This window comes from Macrosteles quadrilineatus, unplaced genomic scaffold (genome assembly GCF_028750875.1).
Source record: "Macrosteles quadrilineatus isolate MER2022 unplaced genomic scaffold, UCM_ALF_1.0 Scaffold_9__3_contigs__length_116548681, whole genome shotgun sequence".
NCBI classification, from domain to species: domain Eukaryota; kingdom Metazoa; phylum Arthropoda; class Insecta; order Hemiptera; family Cicadellidae; genus Macrosteles; species Macrosteles quadrilineatus.
The window spans coordinates 41,788,979-41,802,599 of record NW_026542602.1 but is presented as its reverse complement, the minus strand read 5'-3'; the positions used below and the strand labels follow the sequence as shown (position 1 = coordinate 41,802,599).

Sequence of the window (13,621 nt, the reverse complement as noted above, 5' to 3'; positions counted from 1 at the left end):
TTGCATTTTAGTGGTTGTTTTAAACTCTGTATGAACGTCATGTGTTTATAATGCATTTTTATAAATGTTAAAACTGTTTTTTTTATTCTCACTTAAGAGTTATACAACTATAAACATTGATGAATAATGAGGTTTACACCTTTAAAATATTTCTAAAAATTCTTTTCGACTGAATATTTGTTTTATTTCATACAATACAAATTTCATGTTTAAAATAAACTGAATTATTTTATTGCGTAGGAGATTGCCTAAATGGAATTTTAACTTTTTGTTAAGATTAGAACATCATCATGATTAAATAATCATTAAAAGCATTAAAAAAGATGTTTCGTACATTGCAATATAACAGATTATCAGTGTTCTACAAATCATTGATCTGAAAGGTTATTTGCATTCTAAATAGTTGTTTATTAATAAACAAAATGTAAAATAAATGAAAATGTTTTCACGGAAAAATATTTTATGAACATTATTAAATTTTGTGGTCAAATATTTTAAACGTAATGCATCTAATGTGGTTCAGATGAAATCATGCAAGTATCAAATTCAGTTTACTCTCAGTAAGGTTTTCTAAAAAGGTGGACATAATTTACCTAGGGATTCCTTGGGTCAAAGTAAGCAAAAAGGTTTATATAAACATAAGTTCTATCTTGTTCCATCTCTCTGCGTTTTTTTGTTTTTACAAAAATAATTCTTAATTCAACAAAACATACTATTAAAACATTACTGGTTTATTTTTAATCATGGAATTTAAACGTAAATTACGTCCAACCTTTCATTGGGGTGTTTTTAAAAAACATGCAAAACACAACCTTTTTCGGTAGGTACTAAGAAACCATTAAAGTTATCTATTATCATAATATATCAAGTACAATTATGATAGAAAACCACACCCCAGTATCAGTTTCAAGTAAGAAATTATATTTAAGTTTTGGATTGCATGAACTTAAGGGAAGTAAAAGATAAACAAGATATTAATAATAAATTTAATGAAATATTAAAAGAAAGTGTAAATAAATTACAGCAAACCCTACAAAGCTTAAATAACAAAGGCCTAACGTAATGGCTCAATTTGTATCTCTCTCTAATAACGAGAACGCCGTTACGTAAATTTGTTTTTACACCATTAAAGAATAAATGTCATCGACGCTTTTCAGAATAAAAAGGCTTCTCGAATTTTAACGAGGACAGAAACCATCTCAGTCATGATTAAATATTTGAAACTGTTTAAGTTCGTCTTCTGTAAACTACATATTGTTCTGTATTTAGATAAGTTTTGAATGTAAAGAGAATTCTACAATATATTGTAAAAAGGACGCAAAATTCTCCAAGATCTATGAGATTCGTTACTATAAGTAAATGTGTTTCAGGTTTTCAAATATAGATATTTTTTTTGAACTCGATACTATAATAAACACACTGTTAGCTTTAAAGCATTTTTTTTAGTTTGACAGTTATAATACTTTTGTATAAAATACTGATTTTAACAATTATATAGTTTCCAATATAACAAATATAATTCCACAATGTTATAGGTGCATAAATATAAAGAGTTAATAGATAATTGCTACTATGTAAACTGATTGTTCCCAACACTTTTATACAGAAAAATTCTTGTAATTGATCAATATTCTAACTGTTAAATTTGAAGTATACCACAATTAATTGTAAATGGAGATACGTCGTTCAGATTTAATCATCGGTTGCGATAGTTTGGCATGTAATTGCTTTCCAAAGCTATAAATACTCATTTACCACCTAAATATACCACAAACTGTAGTTACACTGTAACATAGCAACACGGGTCGGTGATTGGTTTTATGAAATTGAATTATCAAATTTCATATTTTAAACTAAGTATAATGCTTTAGAATATTCAAAAATCTCATATATAATATGTATGTATATGTATTTATTGTATTCATAGTTATTTATTTAGGTTTATGGAGTACTTATGTAGTTTTTGCTTGCAATACCTGTAAACATAGCCTTATACTGTATTCTATCTAAACTATTGGATGTACAAATATGTATTTCTCTTACAGTTTCGGAATTTAAACTGGATAATGGTGGTAGTTTAAAGTTTTCTAGGTTGGTGATGGCAACATTCGTGTAAATAATTAATGGCAGTTTAGCAATGTATCTCACTTGCTGTTATGAAATGTATATATCGTTGTGTTGTGTCACACAATATTTAAAAAAGCTTAATTACAAAATTAGTTGGAAACTATTAGTAGGAAATACAGGGTTAGCAGAAAGTGTGGAGACCCCCTGTTATTTTTTTAACGGCCCATACTAGAAAAACTAAACTCGGCACACCTTTATGGCATGTTATGAAGTACTTTTTGGGCATAACCGTCACTTGGTGTACAACCCAAAAATGGGGGATTTTGGGGGAAATTTAAAAATTTCAAATACAAAGACCTATCGAGTGACCCATCATTTTGAAGATCCTGGTAAAAGAAAACAAAAAACGCAAACTAGAGGTATTTATCTCAATCCAGTAAAAAATGGCAGCCAATTGAAATTCTCAGAAGTTGAATTTAACTTGCAGCTTTCCAAGTCTGGAGACCCACTGTAAATTTTGTAGCGGTTCACACTAGGAAAACTAAACTCTACACACCTTTTTGGCATGTTATGAAGTACTTTTTAAGCCTAATAGCCACTTGCTTACAAAACCCAAAATGGGGGGTTTTGGGGAAAACTCAAAAGTTTTTAATGATAAGTCCCATAAAGTGACCCCTCATTTTGAAGGTCCTGGTAAAAGAAAACTAACAACGCAAACTAGAGGTTTCTATCTCAATCCAGTAAAAAATGGAAGCTGATTGAAATCTTTAGAAATCAGAAATAACTTGCAATTTTATATTAAATTGGCTGCCATATTTTAATATGTTAAGATAGATACCTCTAGTTTGCGTTGTTGGTTTTCTTTTACGAGGACCTTCAAAATGAGGGGTCACTCGATGGGTCTTTGTATTTGAAATTTTTTAGTTTCCCCCAAAATCCCCCATTTTGGGAATGAGCACCAAGTGGCGGTTATGCCGAAAAAGTACTTCATAACATGCCATAATGGTGTGCCGAGTTTAGTTTTTCTAGTATTGGCCGTTAAAAAAATAACAGGGGGTCTCCACACTTTTTACTAACCCTGTATATTTTACCAAGAATGAAATGGATTTATTTATTCAAATGTCATGAAATTGCAAATTTTATCCTGGCATTATATGAGTAGTTTAATTGTTATAAACTGCCAGGTGTCGGTTTCTTTATGTCCTAGGACGCAAGGCACGAGTCCAGCATTGATTGCCACATTACTTCAGGTAAGACCTTGGGGTTGCTGCACTATCACTTCGATAAAATAAATGTAGTCTTATTGGTGATTTTAAGGGATTGAACTTGGGACCTCAGGGACCGCAATCCCGCACTCTACCACTATACCAGCTCACTTCCCTGCTAGATGTCCACAGATTTTAAACCAATTAAAACTTGTAAACTCAAGCAGATATGTATGCAGATATTAAAAGATATGAGATCATAGTAGAAAATCAGTTTCTTTCTCGCAGGATATGTAATTTCCTCCAGCGATAGCCAACCATCCTGGATATTGAATTTCTAACATTTCATCCTACATCGGTTTATAAATCTGTAAAGCTATGTTTGCAACAGTTTGTCTCATTTATTGCATCTTACACAACTGAAACTCCTCGAAGTTTGTTAATCTTATTATATATTTTTTATTCTGCTTTCACCTACAAGATGCATTTGACGTTCTACTTGTTACACCACACATCGAATTATGGAATACAGTTTGAGGTAATCATTTATGGTTATAAAAAGTCAAATGGTTCAAAGGTTTTTATTATTTTAACATCTACTTTCGAACTAAATATAGTAATAGTCACGTTTTAACAGGACATTATATTTCCGTAAGCCCGCCATGGCCTGCCGTAACAGTCAGTGTCAGCTACAGCTGATCAAGCACGACATCCTTCGATCCTGTACAGGGCCGCAACCTTTAAAACAAAATATTAAAATAAACTTAGTCCACGCAACTTTACTGAAATTCAAACTTAAATCCAGTTAATGTTGTATAAGACCATTCACAATGTAATGTTAAATAATCTTAAGAAAACTGTTCTCTATAATCTACATTTTTGTGCATTATTTATTAAATCAACTATTGATATAATTTTGATCGCCAAAGGAACAGTGTGACCGGAAATGATGCGGTCAAAGTTGGTAATAAGTGGAGAGGTGTGATTAGGGATTTCAATTTCCGGTTTAGTTAAAGTTTGTATTTAATGTAATTTAGAATATTATGTGATTTAAAGACTGCATTGAGGTAACTTTACAGAGAAAAATTTGACTCTTTTAATTACACGGGATGTATCATTTTTTTAGTTAAGGGAATAACAAATTGTTTATATTATTATAAAAGACACTGTTGAGCTATCATTGTTTTTAAAGTTAATGTAAATTGGTTACTCAAAGATGGATAATTTAGTATCCATTAGGTAGGATTCCTATGGTAATCTATGCCCAGTTTCAAATTAAGAATTTTTTTTTTAATAGTATAACAAGGTTACGGATAAATTACCTACACATGAAACCACAAAGCCCACCTTTTATTCAAGATTGAATATCAGGTCAATAAGCCTTAGCCGTGGGAAGTAAAACTTTGAAATATTGGCTTGTTAAAAAAAAAAAAAAAAAAAAAAAAAAAAAACAATGACCAATTTAACTAGGTTGTATCTCCTTTTGAGAGTCAGTTTCGCCATCCTCATCATACTCCAAAGATTAATTTTTTGTGATAGTTTACTCGTTTTCCACGAGAACATCGATAACACTTTTGTTGCAGATTAATTGGTGCATTGATTCTGATACAATACTAATAAACTTAGAGTATATATTTTACTGTACAGACCTCAGACTGTAAAGAACTCGACCTTTTAAATCACTTATAACGCCAATAAGTTTAAGAAACAGATAGTTTGCAAATAGACGGGAAAATACAAAAATAAAATGTATTGACAGTTCCATTGTTAAATAAGCTTGCTACAATGCATATAGTTTAAAATACACATATATTTAACTGGTTAACGGTGGTTTTATTTCATAAAGATTTTCTATGGGAATGTCTAGACAGTTTGGTAATATTAATGTGGCACAAATACGTGTTAGGGTTGATTACACATTAGGGAGACTAACTTACAGACGGACTGAGGTTAAACTTCCTAGACACTTGTATTAGATCCTCCCTTTGGGTGTCAACTTTGTCTTTCCCTTGCAAATATTTTGTAGTGGGATAAGTAAAAATTATGTTTCAAAGCTTTCAAATATTTACAAGATTTCACTCAAGCAACAAATCATTTAAACATTTGACTGTGAATGTAATGTTAAAATGATACTTTTTCTAGTTTGCATAGAGAACAAATACTAAGCTGACAGCATTCTTTCGTGCGGGAGTACTTACTTGGACACTTGGATTAGTCCCTCTGGTATCGTATCAGTGGCATGGTCGGCAGGTTAGGATTTTGTTTTTCTTCTTCTTACTTTTCCTCACCTAAATGCTTATTTCATTTCCGAATGCATCTGACCTAGAGATATATTTCTTCAACAGTATAGTAGGCCACCTTTAATATATTTTCAACCCATTCTTGATTAATTGAAATAAAAAAATTAAATTCAAGATTATATTGAAATTTTTTTGATGGATATTATGAGACAGATTATTATAATTTTTGATATTATTTAATTATGGGCTCTTGCTTGCTAGGAAAGAATTAAATTGAGGTGCAATGTTTCTATCCTTGTATCTTAATTAAGGATCAGATTGTTAGTTCTAACAATTTCGGGACTCTTCTTTACAAGTAATGTGGGTTTGATTATAAAGAGAGCGGACATGTATTGCGAGCAAACAACTACTTACAGTGTGTTCATCTGTGAACCTCGCATATTCTCCTGATGGAACGTTTTTAAGGGAGGAAGATTCGTTTTGCCTTACTACGACCTAAAATACCAAAAGATATTAAATTATGCTGTAAAAACAGCCATAGTCTACCTTCAGGAGAAACTCAGTATCAAACAGTTTTTATAATCCAAACAGTAGTTAGGTGGTAGATGATAGTCTGTTTGCTATCATAAAGCTGAGAGCGGAATTGAAATTAACATGGCATTCCGCTCCGCTTCTAGGAAAATAGTAACATTAAATTGCCTAAGACAAGTGGAGTCCGCTCTCCGCGTTCCTCTCTCCGCTCGCCGACTCCGCGCCTAGGAAAATCCAGCTTAAGGCCCTGGTCAATGTGTAAGCCTGGACATTTGGTTTTGTTACAGGTCTTAAGTGGCACCCTAGGTCTTAGGTCAATAACAAAGGTGGTTTAGGTTTTTTCTGTTATAAAATTCCATAGTTTTATTTTTACCAGGATATAGAATAAGATATATTTTCCACACCATGTTGGCATTCCCATTAAGCTGGTCTTGGGACCAATATCAAATAGTTACCGGTACCTCCCTTATAGGGAAGTTAGGCCGCTAAACATTAAACCTCCTTCTTGCTACAGCGAGTACTCTACCCCCTGTGACATGGAAGTTTCTACTTTTTAATGTTTGCATGTACCTTTTTTTTCTTATTCACACCTGTTTCTATCCTAATAGCTACTATTTAAAGCAATTATATCAATGCCACTATTTTCAATAATTCGTGTAAAATTTAACTCTTAATTAGATTTATTTATAAACATTAAATGTCACAGAACAAATTAATACCATTTACGACTTCCAAAACTATCCGTTTTGGTCAGTAGGGGTAATTGGTTGTATGTAATATGCCACAGTACGCTAGGGACTCACTGTGGCTATTATGACTGCCACGTAAGTAGGTAGTGGGGACAATGTCTCCAGGGCTATAAACCCATATAAACCATATATCGTAAGATGTAGAATATAAAAAAAGAAATTAGGTAATGCAATTTATTAAATAGTTTTTAGGATTAAAAAGTTGGGTTACCCCAAGAAATACATTGGAGTCTAATAATTAACAAGGTATATTGCAACTGATTTCAAAATAAATTATTTTTGGTTATTATATATAAACTTTTCTTATAACGCTTGTTATCAATGCATCAATGTTATCAATTTGCAACAACATAGTTAATTAGTAGCTGATAAATCCTGAAATGAATTTCTCAAGATATAATTCTATTAAATTAGTGAATTAAAAAAATATATTGAAAATAAGTGAGTGTTCCTTGACTCATATTATGAAAACTTACATATGACAAATTTCATGTTAAATATTGTTTTTCACAACCCTTTCGGCTTATACATTTCTATTCTAATATTTGAACTGCAAATTAAAAAAGGACTTAAGAGATTGTACCAAAGCACGAGTAACAAAAACCTCACGTAAAGTCAGAATTTGTAGCTCAGCCTAACGACAAGAACGCCGTTACGTGATGTGCTTTACACAATTAAGAGAATTAACGTCGTCGACAATTTCCAGAATTAAACACTTTTATGTTCTATGCCAGAAGAAATCATGTAGATACACTATGATCGCAATTTGACAGTGGCTTAAAAGTTACGAAGTTTAGATTTAAAGTGGTAATTCGCAAAAATCCATATTTTAACGATCCAGAAATGGTTCGTCTTTACATACAGATTGTCTGCTTGGACATGACCTTTGAACAGATGATTTAGTAAAAAGAGAGAAGTTTATACATATTTTATGTTATGTTCGGTAATTTACTAGTGTGGAGATTTAATTGCTATCAATCGTATTTTTAAGACTCTATTTCAACATATTAATTGGTTTGGTTTTGTCATTGAAAGTAGAGTAGTACAAAAGAGGTTTAAACTATCCTCTACACCCTAGTTTAGTAGCCGTGGTTTCTAAACGGATATAAATGGAAACTCAAGCTTAAACTTACATCTACTGGTGCTCCAACACGTTTATATCAAATTGTTCATCACTTAGTGTTTAAAACTTAGTGTGGTTAATTCAACTTGTCCAGAAAAAAATATTTTGAACTCAAATAAACATTTTCTGAGGACTTTATCAGATTTAAATAACATTCATGATCTTTGAACTAAGCTCCGATAATATTTTACCATGTGAATCAGTGTAAACTAAAGAACTAGTAAACTAAATATTCATTGCAAGGGTAAATTAGGAGAATATACGAAATTACTTTTCATTGAAAAAGTCATTTATTTCATATATTTAATCGAATCATTGTCAATTCTTTTACCAAATATGAAAAAAACATAAAGTTAGTTAAGTTTTTATATTAAAAAGAACAAGTAAAGGACGCAAACTACGAACATAAACGATTTACAATCCAACCTAAACCTGTTATAAACAATCTCTGATATCTTACTGAATCCATTACTTCCTCACCGGATGTGTAATTTCCTCTAGCGATGGTCTGCGATCCTGGATATTGAATTTCTTATCATTTTATCCAATACTGGCCTGTAATCCTATAAAACTTAGTGTGTGGTAATCCACATACTTTAGTTTATTTTGGAGTTTAAGTTATCTCGATGTTTTATTCTTTTCTAAACTATTTTTAGATTGTTCATTTGTTGTTCATTTATTGTAGGTTAGTAGTTAATCACAAAATCATAAGAGGCGTCACACCTATAATTTACCATTAAATTATTCTGTATTTTAAACCTTGAGTATTGATCATGGTTCACTTCCATATATGAAAACAGTTACTTTTTTAAGTGTGTAGTGTGACTGATTAAAAACAATGACAACTATATAGTGACAGTTCCAAATAATACGAATTCCTGTTGTGCATAAATAGTTGGTTTTTGTATATTAGTTGGATCAAAAACTGAAGTAATATTTTAGAACGGAAATCTGTTTGTAAAATAGTTTTAATTTACTATATAAAAATTAATTTATGTATGACCACTTTTATACTGGATTCGTTAGGACTGGTAAATTTGTTAAGATAGCCAAAATGAATTCAAAGAATCAACAAAACTGGGAAATAATATTTTCTGCAAATATAAGTCCCTTAAATTGCTTGGTTCACAGACCTAGCTTATTGTTATTGATCTTACTGATGTAAATTAACGTATTACACACCTTTAGAAATTCCACAAATGTATTTAAATTTCATTCTTAGTTATTTGGCAGTTGAATCCAATTTTAGCGAATTTACGCTATTTTATTTGGTTAATGTGCATTGGTTGGTGTCCTGTAAATACACTGAAATGCCCAAACTTTAAAAAAAGCACAAACAAACTAAAACAATATACACTCATAGAATTCACAGTATAATGCCAATAACAATAAAACTATTTGAGACTTGAATGAGTGTTCAAATATTTTGCATACTAAAACCATAAATACTTTTGCAAAGCAAATTCAGTTTTATAATGTAATAAACCAATTTTTATGTCAAAGTGTAGAACAATTTAAAGTTTTATTAGGAGGTTATTTTTTGTAAGCCTGCAATGACAAGACTGCCGTAACAGTCAGTGATAGCTACAGCTGACACAGCACGACATCCTTCGATCCTGTACAGGGCTGCAACCTTTAAAATAAAAACAAAATCAAGAGAGCTTCATATAAACCTTAGTTAAGGTATACATACAGTTTTATTGTTGAAACAAAGTTAATTTGGAGAGTTCTGAATGAACTGTTAAATAAACTATTGACATTATATAAAGGATCAATGAGGGAGGAAATGAAACGGTCAAAGTTTGGATTAGGAGGAAGCGACTCCGAGTTTAGATTCCTCAATTTCCGGATTAGGTAAACATATATTTGAGGTTACGGTAATTCCCGTATAACAGCCTGATTGTATTTAACATAATAGTTAACAAAATTACAAAGTTTCTTATATTTCATGTTATCTTTTTTTACATCATAATAAAAGGGGCTTTCACCACTAACTAGTTTGAAATGAGCATTTTTGTGTGTAAATAAAGCTAGTTTTGTTAGATGATACTTTTGTTCAAAGCTCACTTTCACGTATGTAGCTCACGGCCAGTATCCTATTGTTATTAATTAGTTTTTATGATTTGTATGCGCACATGTAGGATTTCGTTGCCCTGGGGAAAATATTAAGGCATATCAAGCACACCCTAATACAAACTTCACAAAAAATATTGTAAAAATCATTTGCCTAGTTTTTAAAGTTTTTCAAACACCATTTTCTTAGTTTTCTGTTGAGCAATTTAGGTATATGTGTAAGTAAGTACTGTATATTGACACCATACTGTAAATTAGTATGTAAAGTAAAGGTAATCTTCTAAATTTGGTTAAATTAAATTGTATCTAGGTTGAACATAGCCAAAGTAAGCTAGAATCTTTATCTATAAGCGCAAGCAACAAATTGAATTTTCTCCAGAGTGGATTCCAAAGGCTTGGAAACTGGAGAATTGCATTTCACTATGAACTTTGCAGCTTACACAAAGCTACTTGTGAGACATTTATCATTACACCAGGTTAATTTAGTTGCTTTAAAACTACTTAACTACGTAACTACGAAACTACGAACTACGTATCTTTAAAGTGTTAAAAACTAAACCAACTAGAATTCCATAGAAAGCTTGAATTTGTTTCATATGGTAAATCAGGAAATAAAAAAAAATACATTAAAATAATTAGTAGGCTTGTTTTTAAAACTGCTCTGTATTACAAGGGTTTTACTGAGTTTAACATTCCGATTTTGCTATTGTCAATTTGGTTTGTATTGTTTTCTTCAATTATAATTCTTTCTGCATACTAAAATATATACATATTGATACAGACTTTTGTCCACTAAATGTTAAGTATTTTATTTTGATTCATTTCCTAGTACTGTATTCCTTAATTTGATCAATACCAAGAGTCATTTTAAGAAACAATTTTAGCTGTGAAATATATTATTGGCAAACCATGGTAGTTCTTCAGTCATTAATATAAAAAGCAGCACGAAGAACCCATCTTTAACGTAAAACTGCCCAAGAGATTAATGGTGCCCGTTTAGAACTTGACATCTTGATCAATGCAACACTTGACTTTATCCTGGTTTGTAGTGCAGTCGCTGTCCTACTTTTCAATTCTTCCCTTGCATCATCAAATAAGAAATATATTTTTTATGTTATTGTAAGTTAAATTTTGAAGATTTAGTTTTGAAATAAAAAAATAGTGCTTTTCCATTATAATCCCAATAATGTAATAAAAGAGATTAAATAAAGGTTCATTAATATAATCTATTACTTATACGTTTAAAAAATGCGATAACTATCTAATATACCAAATAAATAATTTGTCTCTAAACCATCATCGACCCTAGATCTAATAATCATGTTGAGGTAATATACTGACCCTCATGTAACATTGCCGTACATCATGAGAGAATATAAAATATCTCAAGGGGAGTCTTCCATGTGATTTATTACGGTTGGTTTGAAACTCACACTGGCATGGATACCTTTTCTCCATAATCCACAAGTTGAAAACATTGAAATTTGAGACATATAGTTAAATACTATTTATCTAAGAGTTGTATGGTTTTTTGTATCTTTGGGAGGGATTTTTCCGTCAGCATTGGTGGTTTTTTCGTCCTAGGACGCTAGATTCTAGCCTGAAATCGTTATTCACATTACTTTTGGCTGGACATAACAAGATTGCGGCATTATCATTAGAATTAAATATGTTTGGGATTTGGTGGTATTGGAAACCGAGAGAACTCAGGGACCGAAGTCCCGCACTCTAACACTAGACCAGCTCGCTCCTTACGTACATCAAAAGGAGACACAAAAGAGCGTCTCGTACTTATGTTAAGCTGAAAATAGCATTTTCTAAGTGGCGATATCAAGATTTGAAAAATTGCGGACATTTAGCTTGATAAGGCTTAATCATACGATTCTTGTAGTTATGCACCTTGCGTGCGTTACTTTATTTCCGTGACTTCACTTAATACAACGCTCCATTATAAACAAGGTATTTAAAGTTTCTTTTTAACTGTTAAAGCTATATTTATATGCCAGCTCAATGAAACACGCATATAGAAACAGTTTGATTCATATTTATTCTGGTTAAGCGTTCATAGTTCAAGTTAATGATTTGAGTAGAAAAGAGTAACTTGAGAGTAGAAGTGTTTGATTTTAAATCCTAAACAAAGTTTCTGATAAAATTTTTTAGATGAAGTGTTTTTTTCCTTATTACCTATTATTTTTTTATTTTCTTAACGTAATTGAATAAATATACATGACAACTTAATCGTGTCATCAACTCTTACTTACTATTATTGACTTTTGTTACTACTTCGCAAACTATCTTTTGATTTGACAGTCTGCATTTTTGAGCTATAATAATGCTCTATATTCATTCAAAACAAAAACAATTAGTTATAACTGTGATATTCTTAAACTTGCGTTTTCTCTTTTAAATATAACCAGTTCAATTTTATATGTTACTTTCACGACAAATCTTATGAATAAAACAATACAGTAATGGTTAGTTAATAATAAAAAGAACAAGTTAACGACGCAAACGTCAAACATAAACGATTTACAATCCAACCTACACCTGTTCCAAACACTCTGATATCTTACTGAATCCATTACTTCCTCACCGGATGTGTAATTTCCTCTAGCGATGGTCTGCGATCCTGGATATTGAATTTCTTATCATTTTATCCAATACTGGTCTGTAATCCTATTAAGCTTCGTGTGTGGCAATCCACATCCTTTAGTCTATTTTGGAGTTTAAGTTATCTCGATGTTTAGTATTTTTTTTTTAATTATTTTTAGATTGTTCATTTGTAAGTTAATACTAGGCTATAGTTCGTTTTGTAGGTTGACAAAAGTTAATAGCCATCGTCCACTCTAGCTCGTAATAATATTGTTGAGATAATATATTGACCCCCGTGTAAAATCGCCGTACATCATGAGAGAATATACAATATACCACTCAAGGGGAGTCTACCATGTGATTTATTGCGGTTAGTTTGAAACTCACACTTCCATGGGTATTTTCTATTTATAATCCACGAGTGAAAACCTTAAACTTTCGAGACGCATGAATAAATATCTTTATATTACAAGAATTGCATCGTCGTTAAGATTTTTCTGTCAGCAGTGGTGGTTTTGTCGTCCTAGAACACTAGGTTCTAGCCCGGAATCGTTATTTTACTTCATACTAGACCTAAGGTCACGGCATTATCCCTTGGATAAAATCCATTGGTGATCTAGTAGTATTTGAACCCGACACCTCAGGGATATAAGTCCCACGCTACTAGACCAGCTCGCTTCCTACGTACAGCAGTATTAGACACAAAAGATCGTATCCTACATACGTTGTCTAAATTTATTATTTGCAAAGTGGCGAATGTCAAGATTTAAGATATTGCACACATTTTACCTTGACGTTACTTGCACTTATTATTGCGTGCTTCTCTTTCGTGACTTTACTCGATAAAAAGTTCTGTTATAAACAAGGTATTTGAAGTTTCTTTAAAACAGTTAAAACTATATTTATATGCTAGCTCAATGGAACACGCATATAGAAACTGCATGTTATGCTGCTTAAGCGTTCATGGTTCAATTTAATGGCTGGAAAAGGGTAACATGATGGTAAAAGCGTTTGATTTCATATACATATAAACTTTCTAAT

General features: G+C 31.5%; 1 protein-coding gene across 2 annotated transcripts in view; it reads left to right on the top strand.

The window, feature by feature from the left end:
• Window positions 1-13,621, top strand: part of LOC129001963 (uncharacterized) — a 367,836-nt gene that overhangs the window by 348,013 nt on the left and 6,202 nt on the right. The window lies entirely within an intron of this gene.